This window comes from Petromyzon marinus, chromosome 4, assembly GCF_048934315.1.
Source record: "Petromyzon marinus isolate PM22_M1 ecotype Great Lakes invasive population chromosome 4, UKy_Petmar_22M1.pri1.0, whole genome shotgun sequence".
NCBI classification, from domain to species: Eukaryota; Metazoa; Chordata; class Hyperoartia; order Petromyzontiformes; family Petromyzontidae; genus Petromyzon; species Petromyzon marinus.
In genome coordinates, this window is record NC_133670.1 from 2499746 (window position 1) to 2517945 (window position 18200).

Sequence of the window (18200 nt, forward strand, 5' to 3'; positions counted from 1 at the left end):
GATGATTCCCCCCCCCCCAGGATTTACGTGCTCGCGTCTACGGGAAACCACTCACAACACCATCTGGGTCCAAGATAATGCCCTTTCTTGCCTGCTGCGTTGCAGCCGCAGACGTCGACGAGCGCAGGGATCGTGTGCGTCGTCTGTCAGCTCTTAATGCGGCGTAGCACTGCTTCTCAAAGTCGGTGCGAATCGAGACAAAAGCCCTACTACGATCCCCACAGCCACAACAAAGACTAAGATTCCCCCCTCATAGCCTCTAACAGACTGTTGGGGCAAGTGCTGTTCGCGATTAACACCTGTGAAGGTCGGCACGGCACACGAGGGGGTGGGTGATCAACACCACGCCCGGCCGCCTTTGTTTCCCCTAGTGGCGATGTTTACACACCGCAGCGGGTACTCACTTGAGGCTGAGCCGACCTAGGGGAGGCTCAACACCGGTTCAGATAATTATCCATTACCGGTGTTGGCTGTGAGGGGGAATCGAACTCGGGTCGCCGGGGTTCGTAGCGCGGCGTAGCGCTAACCGCTGCGCCACCGCTCCCCACGCTGCCACATCACCCTCCTCATCATCACACAACACTTGAACACTGCGATATCAATTGAGCGCTATGCCAATGCACTCAGCCTGGCTGCTACCAACAACAACAAGCAAGACGATCTTGACTTAAAGCTTTCGTGACTGCAGGAATTCATATTCTTCGGGTCTTTCGGCAAAGTCACGTAGATAGGTTCAAAGAAAATAACAAAAAACCACGTTTCGATCTCAACACAAGCGATCGCCATCAGGAGGATGACGATCACCATCAGGAGGATGACGATCACTTGCGGTTGCGATCGTAACGTCGTGGGTTTTTTTGTTATTTTTGTTGTTATTTTCTTTCAAACCTATCTACGTGACTTTACCGAAAGACCCGAAGAATAAGCAAGAAGATGTTTAGTGATGTTCTTGGGGCGTCCAACAGTTCCCTTGTATGCAAGTCGTATCGAGGCTGCCCAGACCTCGGCGCCCAACTGTCTCGTGCAAAATCTGTCATCGTCGTCGAAAAGCCATTGACGAGTCGCATTGCCTTATTTAGCAGGGGCGGGCGCTTGATGCCCTGTGGAAACCAGTTTCGAAGGCATGAAAATTAAGTCTGAGCGTTGAAGAGAAGGGAGTTTGAGGCAGGGGTGCGATCCGTGTTACGGTGTGGATGAGAGGGCTTTGGATGCTATGCGAAATGTAAGGAGCAGCTGCTGGAAATTGAGCACAGGTGTCTAATGAGACGGACGCATTGATGCTCGTGGCAGGACAGGATAGGCAATGAGAACATGGCAGGCAGGCTCCTGTTTTAGATAGCATCGGGCGAAAGTAACCGCGCTGGGTAGGACACGTTTGCAGGATGGCCTTCTTGAGTCTGGCAACCAAGGGGAAGAGAAGACCCAAGAGCAGAGATGGTGGGAGACTGTCAGGGAAGATATGTGGGTTCTCTGTGTGAGTCTGGCTCTGTGTGTGTATCAATATCTACATGAGACTCTGGGTCTCTGTGAGTCTGGGTCTTTGTATGAGTGTCTGAGTCTATGTGCGAGTCTAAGGATCTATGAGCTTACGGATTTATGTGGGTCTGGGTCTCTGTGTGAGTCTGGCTTTGTGTACAGGATATATCAATAGCTATATGAGTCTTGGGTCTCTATTTGAGTCTCTGGGTCTCTTTGTGAGTCTATGGGTCTCTGTGTGAGTCTAGGCTCTGTGTACTGTATATATCAATAGCAATGTGAGTCTATGGGTCTCTGTGTGAGTCTGTGGCTCTTAAGTCTGGATTTTTCTATGAGTCTTGACAGCAGATGTTGGGAGACTGTCAGGGCAGACATTGGAGGTCACGTGTCGACTGCGTGGCAGCTGTGGGACTCCGATGGAGGGTGGATGGCGCTGGCAATGGGCTGTGGCAGTGATGGCATCAAGGGGCTTTTGGCCCACGATGACTTCTCGATCTTCATTTGGAGCAAGGCCAAACATACAGCAGACTGCCGGGAGTTGGGCATCGTGTGATGATTACGCGTGCCGCATCGTCGCCATCGTCAGAAATGTAGTGAATCGTGTGTGTGTGTGTGTGGCAAGGCTAACCGTGACGGCGCCTTTGCAATTGGGCCACCGAGTCTGGAGCTCGTTGGCCTTCGAGGTCACGACTCCCGAGACACTCACAAATCTTCAGATCTCCACGACAAACGTATAGGTTTTAAATGTCTCTCTTTCGTTATTTTTCACACCGTCTCTCACTCATTCTTTCCTCGGCTGATGTTAAACTATTGCCGCCCGTCCATGCATAGCGCCCCGAGATTGATTGTTTTATGCTGCTTTATACATATAAATTATTATTTACCGGAATCCATGCCAAGCGTTGAGTCGAGTATAGATAGGGATTGCTTGAAGGTTATTATAGAACAGCTGCATTGCATTAAAGCATCATGGCAACATTAACACCGTTTATTATTTCCCACTGGAAGTGTGTTGCAGCCGAACGTGGGCCGGCTGCACAAGTCGTTTCCAAGTGGAAGTGCGCGGCTTATCACGGGTACTGTACGCATTGCCATCCCAGTCAACAAAAAATATTCAGCTGCATGAAAATTAAGAATAGGTTTTACCCTTTTCTGGCAATAAAACAGGCGTTAAGATGTTCAAACACCGAACATATACCCTGTTCCATTGCCAAACCTATTTTAAATGTTCTTACTGTGATACTGGCAAAAAGGTCCCATGATTTTGACTTTAACTGCGTTCATTTGCGGTCCCTCTGGGAGTGAAAAGGAATGCGGTCACATGAACATGCCCAGCGAGTTATGCAACAGTTTTTTGTTTGGCAGCACATGGAGCCTTGATAACACTGGATGTGCGTTTAGTATAAACACATTCACGTTCATTTAAGGATAGGAAGATTTGTAACAATTGTTTCATGAAGTGTCACCTCTGTTACCACGTGTGCTGCTGGACGGGAGGTGATGGGCGAGGCTTGGTGACGTAATTGGGCATCATTCGCAGGCCGTCATCTGATCCAAAATCTACGTTTTAAGTTTACTTTACTGTACTTACAACAAATATCCGGCGTATAAACTCGACACGTTTTGGGGCAAGTGCTGTTATGAAGTCCGGCATGGCACGCGAGGCGGTAGGTGGCCAGCACCACGCCCAGCCGCCTTTGTCTCCCCCAGTGGCGATGTTTACTACGCAACCCGCAACAGGCACTCATTTAAGGCTGAGTCGACCTCGCAAAGGCGCAGGGACCAGTTCAGACAATCGTCACTTGTGTTGGTGACCGTGAGCGGGAGTCGAACTCGGGTCGTCGGGTTCGTAGCGCGGGCGGTGCGCTAACCGCTACGCTGTTTACGTGGCGTGGTAGACTTTGATATCAAGTTTAAAATACGCAAAATACTTTCGAAGAGACCAAAAATATGACAGATGTGCTCCATTTGGGTGTTATATAATATGGTCTCCCCTGTCATCCGCGACGTTGCGCGGAGCTAATGGAGCCACGTGTTAAATTCCTCCTCCTCCTCCTGTACTACACGCGCATTGTTCATTCAACCCCACGCAGCACAAACCCTTTGGCGATGCTGCTGCATTGGCAGCGGTGCACAGGCACAAAATAACAACGGGACACCCAACACAATAATCAATAACACTGCGTGGCCTTAAAAGAACAAATATATAAAGTAGGCGACGTTTCAGGCTATGGCCCTTCATCGTGCTATCGAAGAAGCGCCGTTTCCCAATACATCACCTACAGTGAGGGAAAAAAAGTATTTGATCCCCTGCTGATTTTGTACGTTTGCCCTCTGACAAAAAAATGATCAGTCTATAATTTTAATGGTAGGTTTATTTGAACAGTGAGAGACAGAATAACAACAACAAAATCCAGAAAACGCATGTCAAAAATGTTATAAATTGATTTGCATTTTAATGAGGGAAATAAGTATTTGACCCCTCTGCAAAACATGACTTAGTACTTGGTGGCAAAACCCTTGTTGGCAATCACAGAGGTCAGACGTTTCTTGTAGTTGGCCACCAGGTTTGCACACATCTCAGTAGGGATTTTGTCCCACTCCTCTTTGCAGATCTTCTCCAAGTCATTAAGGATTCGAGGCTGACGTTTGGGAACTCGAACCTTCAGCTCCCTCCACAGATTTTCTATGGGATTAAGGTCTGGAGACTGGCTAGGCCACTCCAGGACCTTAATGTGCTTCTTCTTGAGCCACTCCTTTGTTGCCTTGGCCGTGTGTTTTGGGCCATTGTCATGCTGGAATACCCATCCACGACCCATTTTCAATGCCCTGGCTGAGGGAAGGAGGTTCTCACCCAAGATTTGACGGTACATGGCCCCGTCCATCGTCCCTTTGATACGGTGAAGTTGTCCTGTCCCCTTAGCAGAAAAACACCCCCAAAGCATAATGTTTCCACCTCCATGTTTGACGGTGGGGATGGTGTTCTTGGGGTCATAGGCAGCATTCCTCCTCCAAACACAGTGAGTTGAGTTGATGCCAAAGAGCTCCATTTTGGTCTCATCTGACCACAACACTTTCACCCAGTTGTCCTCTGAATCATTCAGATGTTCATTGACAAACTTCAGACGGGCATGTATATGTGCTTTCTAGACCAGGGGAACCTTGCGGGCGCTGCAGGATTTCAGTCCTTCACGGCGTAGTGTGTTACCAATTGTTTTCTTGGTGACTATGGTCCCAGCTGCCTTGAGAGCATTGACAAGATCCTCCCGTGTAGTTCTGGGCTGATTCCTCACCGTTCTCATGATCATTGCAACTCCACGAGGTGAGATCTTGCATGGAGCCCCAGGCCGAGGGAGATTGACAGTTATTTTGTGTTTCTTCCATTTGCGAATAATCGCACCAACTGTTGTCACTTTCTCACCAAGCTGCTTGGCAATGGTCTTGTAGCCCATTCCAGCCTTGTGTAGGTCTACAATCTTGTCCCTGACATCCTTGGAGAGCTCTTTGGTCTTGGCCATGGTAGAGAGTTTGGAATCTGAATGATTGATTGCTTCTGTGGGCAGGTGTCTTTTATACAGGTAACAAGCTGAGATTAGGAGCACTCCCTTTAAGAGTGTGCTCCTAATCTCAGCTCGTTACCTGTATAAAAGACACGTGGGAGCCAGAAATCTTTCTTATTGAGAGGGGATCAAATACTTATTTCCCTCATTAAAATGCAAATCAATTTATAACATTTTTGACATGCGTTTTTCTGGATTTTGTTCTTGTTATTCTGTCTCTCACTGTTCAAATAAACCTATCATTAAAATTATAGACTGATCATTTCTTTAAATTTTGATTTAAAGCTTTCGTGACTGCAGTAATTCATATTCTTAGCTCTTTCGGTAAAGTCACGTTTGCACACCGAAAGAGCTAAGAATATATATGATAATTTCTTTGTCAGTGGGCAAACGTACAAAATCAGCAGGGGATCAAATACTTTTTTCCCTCACTGTATTATACAGGGTGTTTTAAAAAGATGGACCGATTTCAAAGCAGTACTGTTTTGAAATTGGGTCCATCTTTTTACAACACCCTGTATATATTTTTCCTTTTAAGGCTTTGGTTTTGTTGACCACCTAGTAGAATCTATCTAAAAAAGTGGATACCTTTCACACCTTTTTCACTACAGCAGAGTGCTGAAATGAATTATGCAGCAGCTAAACAACAGGCAATGCAATGGGGTGGAGCAGCAGTCAATCATCTTGCGTTCGTACCAGCGAGCTGAACGTTCAACAATTGAACCTTATGGCGGTACCCCGGGTTACCATAGTACCCCAGCTCTCGCACAATGTCCGTGATGCAGTCACTTTTAGTCTGTTGATGGTCGGCGATGCGGAAATCGACTCATCTCGACGAGCTGTACTCACGATGCACCACTACGGTGCGTACGAGCGTTCAGGGTTGCAGCACAATCGTCCTCGCTGCGTTTCGACATCGCGGAGTAGCACCGATGTCGGATGTATTGGTACCCCAGTCGCGGAGTTAAGTTACACCCCTGGAAAAAAGAGTGTCCCAGAAATCAACTATTGAATTGCCTCGGCCATTCTGTATTATTTGGTACCCCGGGGTACCGCAATAATGATCACTTGTATGTATGTACTGTGCGTTTAACTTCTCTTTGCACCGTACGTAGCCAACCGTGCTAATCGGAGGTGCGGGGAAAGGACAACAAACTAAACACAAAAAGCAGTTCTAAATAAATTAGTTTTCAATCTCGTTGATTTGAAGGTGCAGAGCTCTGCTGGCTTTCTAATATCGGAAGAGCATTCCAGGCGGCCGCAGAAGCGCATCTGAAAGCGCGCAATAAACTAAAAATGAAACAGTAAACAATTTTTTTATTTTATTTTACCAGGTAAGGCCCACTATATAGCTCTTTTTCAGAAGCGACCTGGTTATAAAATGATAACAAATTGTCTTATCGTGTGGAAATTTATAGCAGCCAAATAATCTAAACGCATGTTTCTACATCTCGGGGGGGTACATCTCGGGGGGGGGGGTGGGAAATCGGAGGACCCTGAGAAAAGTCCACGTGACCACTGTGTGACGGCAGGGGATGTGGCTAAAGCTGTATTTAATTTCCTACGGACGCATTGGGCAGCTGCGGCAATTGTAATCTTCTAAGCAAACTGACCCAGCACACCGACCATTATAACAGTTTACGTGTTCTAGTCAACTGGGCGTTTAAGTGGAATGAGGCTCTGTATTACGCTAAAATCGAATAACGTGGTTAGGCACACATCACTCCAGCTCTACCTGTCTGGAGAACACACCACTCACCACATCAGAATCGGATTATTATTTATACTAGAGGAATCCGATGAGCTTTGAAGCAATTTTTGATACAATAACAACGTGTTGAAGGACTGATTACTCTGGCATGCTCGACCATGTTGCTCTGCTGTTACTTTTTTGAGGGGGGATTTTCTTGTATAACCATTGCTGATGTCTCGACTTCATACATATTCACGTTGATATGCATACATCGTGATAGTTGGTGTTCTCCGGCTGTGATCGGCAGACTGGGAATATCGAGAAGGATGCGTGAGCAGTTGCACAGCGGGAGAGAGGGAGGAAGATGAGGGTGGTTGAGTAATGAATGAGGGAGGACAGTTTAAAGACGACTATTTACGTATTTACCAGGTAAGGCCCCACTGTGCTTTTTCAGCAGCGACCTGGCCACAAATGATAGCTCAACCCAGTGGGCCATCGTCTGGAATTGTACAGCGGCCAACAACTCCAAATGCCTGATGTTGATTCTAAACGTGGAGGGTGGGAAAACCGGAGGACCCGGAGAAAAATAAAATTCCACGGGACCACGGGGAGAGAGAGACACGCAAACTCCAAAACTACAAGCAGGAGTCGGGGTCGGGATCAAACCCGCGACATCCTGTATACCAGGCGACGGAGTTGACATCTCCAAGCCACAGGGCACCTCACGGTGTTAAAGAGGAACGAATGATCCGCAAGAGGTGAGCTGCTCGTGCTGCCCACTTTGACCTCTGCGACCCCGCAGAGGTCAAAGTGGGTGCCGCGGTTTCTGGAGTCATCGGTGACGGGATCACAAAGCCGGGATCTCGACTGCAGCTGGGTTCGGCATCCTGCTTGATTCATGAGGGGTTACGAAGGCGGGCAGCCAGTCTCTGTAGTAGCCTGAGAATAATTAATATCGTTGCGTGTTAAGATAAGGGGGACCATCGGTAAACAGTGTTGGGGGCACGCGATAGTTCAGACATGAGGTATTCCATTATACGTGCGGTGCGAAAGAACTTCAACGTACATAATAAACCCCAATGTTTATACAAGAGCAACGGACGATTGTTACATGTTTGCCGAAACAGTCCTCAACAACTGGGTGACCGCTCTAGTGACGCCGCCAGCAAGCGTCTCCGCACTTAATTCGTGTCCATGCTGCAGCAGTCGTCCGTCGCTGAAGTCGAGACGATCAAAGCGCGTCCTGGGCTCTGAGAACAACGCCGCCCTGGCCACACCGCGGGCTGGGGGAAGGCTGCAGCCTTCACTGACGCCGGCGGAGTGTATACACCGGTGGGCCGAGCGAGCCAGATAACAGGGAGGTGGAGAGAGGGAGTGAGTTCCCCTGGGCGCGCATCAGTCTCGCGGGTCTCGGGGTTGAACGATTAATCGATTGGAAATCGCAATTTGAAACAATGCGATTAGCAAATCGCAAGGGCTGCAATTTTTTTTTACGATTTGAAAAGTCTTATTACTATCTTATTGGATTTTTTTTTTTCACTTTATTTATTTAACTTAACAACTGTTGTATGTTTGAGTGTTCTATCTCAATTAAAACATTTTAATAAATACATGTTGGAAGCAATTAATATCTTTTAAGTTCTCATCCTTGCATTAGAATACATAGAACAGTTCATATTGTGATGCTATCATGTGGTAATGCTCCATCACATATTTTAAATCTATTACACAGTGAATATTGAACTGAAGCTTGACTTAAACATTTTTTTATCGCAATATCTGTCAGAAAAATCGCAATTTGATATTTTCCCCAAATCGTTCAGCCCTACCCGGGTCTCTCCCCGCCACCCCGACCCACCCCGACCCACCCAGCAGTGCGGAGGCTGTCCCTGGCAGAGCGCCCTCCGCGGTGTTGCAGGTCGCAAAACTTGGCTCGCACCTCCGATTAAGCAACGGTTGTATTTCGATTTAAAGCTTTCGTGACTGCAGGGATTCATCTTCTTGGTTCTTTCGGTAAAGTCACGTAGAATGGAAATAAAAATAATACAAATAAAACATAATAAAAGAAAATTCTCACGACGTTTCGGCCACAACACAAGTAGCCTTCTTCAGGTGAAGGAACAGAACTGTCGGGACGACAGCGCTCCAATGAACACCGCCAAGCTTGGCAGCGTCTTTTAAGCTGGGTGGGAGGAGCAGAGCGCCTTGACAAAAGAGTTTACATATCAACAGAAGAATTTAGCATTGAAGTAGCTGTGTTAATGTGTTGGATTAGCAGGGTGTTAAAATCAGAAATTGGCATGTAACTGGGAGATTAGCATGATGTTAGCGTGACGGATTAGCATGTAACTGGTCACGGAAGTAGCTATGTTAAAGTCAGAGTTTACATATCAACAGAGGCATTTAGTATATTGACGCTAAAGAACTGCAACTACCCAACTATCATACAATAAGCCGATGTGAAAGAACTAAGTATAAACTACATCAATACAATAACGCTTGTATGTACGTATGTTGAACTTCTTTCGCACCGCACGTAGCCAACCGATTTGCTAATCCCGAAGCTATGAGTAAGCACGGTTTTATGTACTTACTAGTTCATGAGGCCTGGTCTTCGCCAGGCAAAAGTTCTCAATAAATATCTTAATTCATTTTTATTTACCTGATATGATTTTTTTTACAATTTGTATTTACGATCAGACATTAACTGCTCCGAAAATTTGTATTTTTCCGCAAAATACATTTGTTGACGACTTGATTCAACTTCTTATATTTAAGGACTACCCATCGGAAACCGGTCGATTCCGTTCTTTCTTTCATAAAAAAAAAACAAAAAAGCAAACAAAAAACTCCCATTCAGATTTGAACATAAAATGCTTATTTTTTAGTTCAAACCCGCTTGAATCCGAAATATGTCAAAAACAATAAAAGATAGAACAATGTTTCTCTCTTAAATTTTATTTGCGGTTTAACGCTGTCTAACTAAAAAAAACGCAATCTTAAATTTTGAACGGTTTCTGAATCGATATTTTGGTGTCTTAAAATAAAAAAATCTCGGATTTTACTGTTGTTTTGTGTTCCAAAAACTACCTATGTAGCAAATGTCATCGTTTTACCTCGTCAGGAAGTAACTTAGACGTTTTTGAGACATACAGATTATAATATAGATTTTGAACTTCTTTCGCACCGTACGTAGCCAATCGATTTACTAATCCCGCACCTCCGAATAAGCACGGTTGTATCTGTACGTTGATTTGTTAATCGGTTGGCTACGTACTGTGCGAAATAAGTTCTATTTATTTTACCAGGTAAGGCCCACTGAGCAATATAGCTCGTTTCCAGAAGCGACCTGACCACAAATGATAGCTCAACAAAGTGGGTTATCACGTGGAAATGTATAGCAGCCAAATACTCTAAACGCACATTTCTAAATGTGGAGGGGAAAACCGGAGGACCCGTTGCCAACCGATTAGCAAATCGGTTGGCAACGTACGGTGGGAAAGAAGTACAACACAGTACATAAGACTGCCCAGCAGCTTCTTCTTATTCTTGTTGTTCGCATGGCTGATGTCAAATAGAAAAAATGTCTTCCTTAAACACGTGGTGCCTTTCTGGCACAACTCTGCCACTCAAAGCGCCAACATCACTTTAATGCACCCATGAACATAGACAATTCTATACTGTCCAATGATACAAAAAAAGACTACATTTTTTAATGTTAAGATAAATGCAAGTTTAGGCTGTGGCTTAGTTGTATGCAAGTATATAGAGCTAACTCACAGCCTCAACTTGCATATATCACCCACAATACCTTGCTGATCTCGTCAAGTAGCATGAACCACCACACAAACTCCATTCATCCTCGCAGCGTCTTTTAAGTGGCTATCGAACAAAGACGGTTACTACCCCACAGTGATATGATGCATCACATTTTACGAAATGTATTCATTAGAAATGTGAATGTTAATGCATATCCACTTGGTCCTGTGCATCGCGTGCTTTCAGATGCGCTTCTGCAGCCGTCTGGAACGCTCTTTCGATATTAGGAAGCCATCGGAGCTATGCACCTTTATGTAATCTATAGATTGAACATTTATTTCTTTAGAACTTATTTTTGTGTTTAGTTTGTTGTCCTTCTCCCGCACCTCCGATTGGCACGGTAGGCTACATACGGTGCGAAAGAAGTTCAACATACATACAAGCGCAAAGAGATGCGTAGTTGTTGAGTTGTAACTGTGAACGTAGTGATGATGGAGGTCAAATGTGCGCATTGCTTTGGGGAGGCTGTTCCAGAGGTTGTGGTGCTGCAAATGAGAAGATCTGTCCAACCACGTGGTTTGTGTTTGGTTGTTGGTGGTTGGAGGAGGGTGTGTGGGTTGTGGAGCGACGTGATCTGTTTTTTTGCTTGATGTGCATGAGATGTATGATGTAAGGTGGAGCTAGGTTGTGTATTGCTTTCTATGTTAATAGGATGATTTTGAAGTGTATTCTATATTAATGTTGGTCGAGAGCAACAGCTATAATTTAATATTGAAGGTGGTTGAGGCAGATTATCGCATCATGGAGTAGCAGAGTGGTGCGTCTCTGCTGTGATGCACCAAATAACTCGCAGCCGCAACTAGACTTTAATTTGAACTGCACATAATCGTTGAAATGTTTTCACGATTATTCACGTGACGGAGTTTTGGGTGGCCGATTTGTGCTCGAAAGGCGCCGCACGTTAACCAGAAACAAATTGCCTTCACTATGATGCCTCCTCCCTCGTGTGTGTGAACGGGGCACCGAGCCGTTATGTTCCTCGGTCTGTTCTGGGTGGTGACCTTAGTTGAGTTTGTTTCTTCTTCTTCTTGTTCAGATCTCTGACGGAGAGAGCGCACCAGGCATGCCATCACTGCATGCCAGGTGGTAAGGCAAGAGGCGCCCTGATCTCTCCTCTGCCATCCGCTTGCACTGCCCGTGACGATCCTGATGCCTGCAATTTGCAAAACCCAAGTGCATGAAATTCAGCACGGGCAGTGATGGGACGCGGCGGCCCTTTTAAAGACGATTGTTTGGTAAATGCCTCGTGGTTGGGGAATCGAAAGTCTTATCAGCTGGCCGCCAGTGATATTTTTTTCCGTAATTTAATTTCAGTTTGGTGTCATATGCCACATACATATTCCACATACCAAAAATAAACTCATATCTCCCTTGAGAGATATGTAACTATGTAATGTAATTATGTAATTGGCCCTCCCTTGACAAAAAACAAATCACGTTTAATATACAGTATAGGGTATAAGAGTGTTTTTTTTTATCCGGATATTCAAATTATGAAGACTATACTTTCAGTAACATTTAACACCGATGTGAATTATGTATAGGGCCATATCATATTTTCATTATGATAGCCGTGTCTGTGAATAATATTGGCTGAAACACGTCCTGCTATTCGACACACACTCGTTGGAAGCCTGCTGTCACATCTGGGCTAGATCACTCCTCTCTGCACTCGATATAATTAAACGTACACAGTCACGGCGATTAATAATCTAGAGAGTCACTTCAGTCACTTCTAATCACTCTGCTATCACTCCTGCCATATTTACTTTTTCCGTCGATTGATTGTTCCTCGGATGTTGAGGACTCGATCGACCAGATTGTTTCATCTCAACGGCACTGTGTTCAACCATCACCACCACAACCACCACCGCAATGTTCAACAACCACCATCACAACCACCACCACCACCATCACAACCACCACCACCACAACCACCACCATCACAACCACCACCACCATCACAACCACCACCACCACAACCACCACCATCACAACCACCACCACCATCACCACCACCACCACACTGTGTGCAACCACCACCACACTGTGTGCAACCACCACCACACTGTGTTCAACCACCACCACCACACTGTGTTCAACCACCACCACCACCACCACACTGTGTTCAACCACCACCACCACCACCACACTGTGTTCCACCACCACCATCACCACCACCACCACTCTGTGTTCAACCACCACCATCACCACCACCACCACACTGTGTGCAACCACCACCACACTGTGTTCAACCACCACCATCACCACCACACTGTGTTCAACCACCACCATCACCACCACCATCACACTGTGTTCAACCACCACCACACTGTGTTCAACCACCACCATCACCACCACACTGTGTTCAACCACCACCATCACCACCACCACACTGTGTTCAACCACCACCATCACCACCACCACCACCACACTGTGTTCAACCACCACCATCACCACCACACTGTGTTCAACCACCACCATCACCACCACCACCACACTGTGTTCAACCACCACCATCACCACCACACTGTGTTCAACCACCACCACCACCACCACACTGTGTTCAACCACCACCATCACCACCACCACCACACTGTGTTCAACCACCACCACCACCACCACACTGTGTTCAACCACCACCATCACCACCACCACCACACTGTGTTCAACCACCACCATCACCACACTGTGTTCAACCACCACCATCACCACCACCACCACACTGTGTGCAACCACCACCACACTGTGTTCAACCACCACCACCACCACCACACTGTGTTCAACCACCACCACCACCACCACACTGTGTTCAACCACCACCATCACCACCACCACCACACTGTGTTCAACCACCACCACCATCACCACCACCACACTGTGTCCAACCACCACCATCACCACCACCACCACACTGTGTTCAACCACCACCATCACCACCACCACCGCACTGTGTTCAACCACCACCACCACCACCACACTGTGTTCAACCACCACCATCACCACCACCACCACACTGTGTTCAACCACCACCATCACCACCACCACCACACTGTGTGCAACCACCACCACACTGTGTTCAACCACCACCACCACCACCACACTGTGTTCAACCACCACCACCATCACCACCACCACACTGTGTCCAACCACCACCATCACCACCACCATCACCACCGCACTGTGTTCAACCACCACCATCACCACCACCACCACACTGTGTTCAACCACCACCACCACCACACTGTGTTCAACCACCACAACAACCACCACCATCACCACCACACTGTGTTCAACCATCACCACCACCACCACCACACTGTGTTCAACCACCACCATCACCACCACCACCACACTGTGTTCAACCACCACCATCACCACCACCACCACGCTGTGTTCAACCACCACCACCATCACCACCACCACACTGTGTCCAACCACCACCATCACCACCACACTGTGTTCAACCACCACCACCACACTGTGTTCAACCACCACCATCACCACCACCATCACCACCGCACTGTGTTCAACCACCACCATCACCACCACCACCACACTGTGTTCAACCACCACCACCACCACACTGTGTTCAACCACCACAACAACCACCACCATCACCACCACACTGTGTTCAACCATCACCACCACCACCACCACACTGTGTTCAACCACCACCATCACCACCACCACCACCACACTGTGTTCAACAACCACCACCATCACTGCAGGTGACAACATTCCTCTTAATTCTGCTTCTTCCCTCGCACTTATCCGCTTTGGAATTCTCTGTACATACAAGTTTATACACACTGTATATACAAGTTTAAACACACTGCACATACAAGTTTAAACATACTGCACATACAAGTTTATACATACTGTACATACAAGCTTATACATACTGTACATGCAAGTTTATACATACTGTACATACAAGCTTATACATACTGTACATACAAGTTTATACATACTGTACATACAAGTTTAAACACACTGCACATACAAGTCTATAATACTGTACACACAAGTGTATACATACTGTACATACCAGTTTATACATACTGTACATACAAGGCTATACATACTGTACATACAAGTCTATACATACTGTACATACAAGTCTATACATACTGTGCATACAAGCCTATACATACTGTACATACAAAGTTCAACATACATACTGTACATACAAGTTTATACACACTGTACATTCAAGTTTATAATACTGCACATACAAGTTTATGCATACTGTACATCCAAGTTTATGCATACTGTACATACAAGTTTATACATACTGTACATACAAAGTTCAACATACATACTGTACATACAAGCCTATACGCACTGTACATACAAAGTTCAACATACATACTGTACATACAAAGTTCAACATACATACTGTACATACAAAGTTCAACATACATACTGTACATACAACGTTCAACATACCTACTGTACATACAAAGTTCAACATACATACTGTACATACAAAGTTCAACATACATACATACTGTACATACAAAGTTCAACATACATACTGTACGTACAAAGTTCAACATACATACTGTACATACAAAGGTCAACATACATACTGTACATACAACGTTCAACATACCTACTGTACATACAAAGTTCAACATACATACTGTACATACAAAGTTCAACATACATACTGTACATACAAAGTTCAACATACATACTGTACATACAACGTTCAACATACCTACTGTACATACAAAGTTCAACATACATACTGTATATACAAAGTTCAACATACATACTGTACATACAAAGTTCAACATACATACTGTACATACAAAGTTCAACATGCATACTGTACATACAAAGTTCAACATACATACTGTACATACAAAGTTCAACATACATACTGTACATACAAAGTTCAACATACATACTGTACATACAACGTTCAACATACATACTGTACATACAACGTTCAACATACCTACTGTACATACAAAGTTCAACATACATACTGTACATACAAAGTTCAACATACATACTGTACATACAAAGTTCAACATACATACTGTACATACAAAGTTCAACATACATACTGTACATACAAAGTTCAACATACATACTGTACATACAAAACGCCACGTGGCGTTTTGTATGTACAGTATGTATGTTGAACTTCTTTCACAACGTACGTACTTTTGAGCATTTGGGGCTGTGCTCAACAACCTTGAATAAAAAAAAACCCTTTAAAACACACACACACACATTGTGAAGCACATTCCCCCCACCGTATTCCATACAGGGAAAAGTTCCACTGTTGAAAGGGCTTGGGCAGAACCTGAGCGGGGTTTATGGAGGCTGTAAAGTATTCCCACAATTAAAATGTAGATTTTTCTGCCTGAGAAACCCTGGCATTCCACCACTGGCAGAGAGCGAGAGAGAGAGAGGGCACAGCTCCGCAAAGTTTGGGTAAATACCGCAAAGAATTTCCGCCTGCTCTACTTTCCCACAATCTGGCCTGTTCCTACGGAAATGTCTCCGTCGTAGATTCCGCAAGCTGCAACACCAATTCTGCAAGTTCATATTCGCGTGTATGCACTGCTTAACCAGGGCAGACGTTTGGGGCAAGTGCTGTTGGCAAGCCCGACCGCCTTTGTCTCCCCATTGGCGATGTTCACACATCACACCAGGTACTCATTTGAGGCTGAGTCAACTGCTTAACACACCCATGCATGCGACATACATGTACACACATTGCACACGTGCGTGATGTGCACGCAACTGGGCCCGCGTGGCGACTGATCATTTATAATGATTGTGCTTACGATGATAATACGTGCATCAAGTTGTGGGCATTCCAATCGTTATTCTCAGTTGGTATACCATACTACACCTTATGTGTAATGGGTTCTCCGTGACCCCTTGTTGTCACTAGAGACCTCGGCATTCACCACAACCGCACGCAGAGTGAATCGCTAACAGTGGCACAATGAATGGGCAGTACTGCACTGACGAAGCTGGTGGACTAAGAGTTCGATTCCATGACATGGCTACCATCAGCGGTGAGTGATATCTGAGCAAGTCCTCCCTTACACCCCTCCCCCAGGTCGACTCAGCCTTAAATAAGTACTGTGTTTGGTGCGGTGTGTAAAACTAGTACTGGGACTGGGTGTGGTGCCGTGCCCATCATCATCATAAGTCATTGCCAACATCACTTACCCCAGCAGTGTATGCAGGATGCATGTATACCAAATACATTTACTCTACATGGTTGTATACCACAATTGCAGTAATTTCGCGTTTTAAATTTTAAATTGCGATGTTCATTTTGTAATCAGACTATACAACTCCATTGGAATAGTACCTGGGGCAATGTAATTGCATTGGAATTGTCCCATTAAATGTTTTGTTGTTCAACAGACCCAGAAACTGCTCAGCCTTGGGAAATAACCGCCATGCGCCATGAACATATTACAACGGGGATGTGTGGTGAGAATTAAAAAATAAAACTGAATTTGATAAGAAAAAACAATAATAAAAATGACTCACAATTACAGACCAATTTCCAGTCTATTCTTTAAATTAGAAACGTAAATGTGAATGACTAATTTCATGACATTTATAATAATGTTCAGCTTTTTGTAAATCCACTGCTGGATTAAGGCTTCGCTCTGCCAAGTCGATCTGAGGGATTGTCTGACCATACTTCACCACGCTGCGTCGCGCGGGATGGCCCAGGATTTCGTTTAGATGTTACTGATGCTAGAGCTGTGGGTAGGAATTGAACTCACGTCGCCAGATTCATAGCACAGTGCACAGATAGCTGAGCCACCACGTCCTCCCAGTCACGTACAATTTATGCAGACAAATGTTAATGTATAATAATAGGGGTTTCCCCCTTTTTTTGGCAACAAAACTGAAACCTTTTCACAAGGAATCATGTGTGCATTAACCACAGTACTTGCGGTCAAAATGCCAACAAAAAACACACTGATAATATGTGCATTGTTCTTGAAACTGATTGGTCCACACCAGAGACGGATTTCTTTGTCTGAATTGGTGCTCGACCAGATGACGACAAAAAACGTACATCTCAAAGACAATGCACTATCAAAGTAACGAGGGCTCGGGGTAAGCATCTACATCATTAGACCTCCTTTGCCAGTACCAAAATATAATAATAGGGTTTTCCCCTTTTTTCTGGCGAGAAAACTGAAAAAAGGGGAAAAACCCTATTATTATATTTTGGTACTGGCAAAGGAGGTCTAATGATGTAGATGTTAATGTAACCCCTAAAACAAACAGGACTTGGCTGTGAGCGGAAATCTCGAGCCACCCAACCAGCATACTGAAGAACATGCGAGATTATACATTTAAATTTTTTTTTAAACAATTACATTTCACTCTTTCAACTTTACGAGAGAGAAAAAAAATTCACACAGAGTTATCCTTGAAGTCCTATAATGTTCTTGTCTGTGGCTACGAATCAATGTGGTGTTTTTCAGTGGAAGCATCTGCACCACCGCTCGGTAGCGACTTAGCGGTGGTGCAGTGGTTACGGCTCTTTGCTATGCTCTGCTTTTCTGCCTCTATCAATGAGAGATCAATAACATCTCGTTCATAGGCCAGAGCAGATGTCGCTACCACCTCAGGTGACACGTTAGCAG

At 45.2% G+C, this 18200-nt stretch overlaps 1 protein-coding gene and 1 long non-coding RNA gene across 4 annotated transcripts in view; one reads left to right on the top strand and one right to left on the bottom strand.

Annotated features, from left to right (window-relative positions):
* The window catches only part of LOC116938831 (E3 ubiquitin-protein ligase HECW2-like), a 209041-nt gene that overhangs the window by 129471 nt on the left and 61370 nt on the right, over positions 1-18200 (bottom strand). The gene's annotated exons all lie outside the window — the stretch shown is intronic.
* Positions 15539-17095, top strand: LOC116938832 (uncharacterized). The gene is made up of 3 exons (XR_004402333.2): positions 15539-16223; positions 16469-16595; positions 16954-17095. It is a non-coding gene; the product is annotated as an uncharacterized LOC116938832 (long non-coding RNA).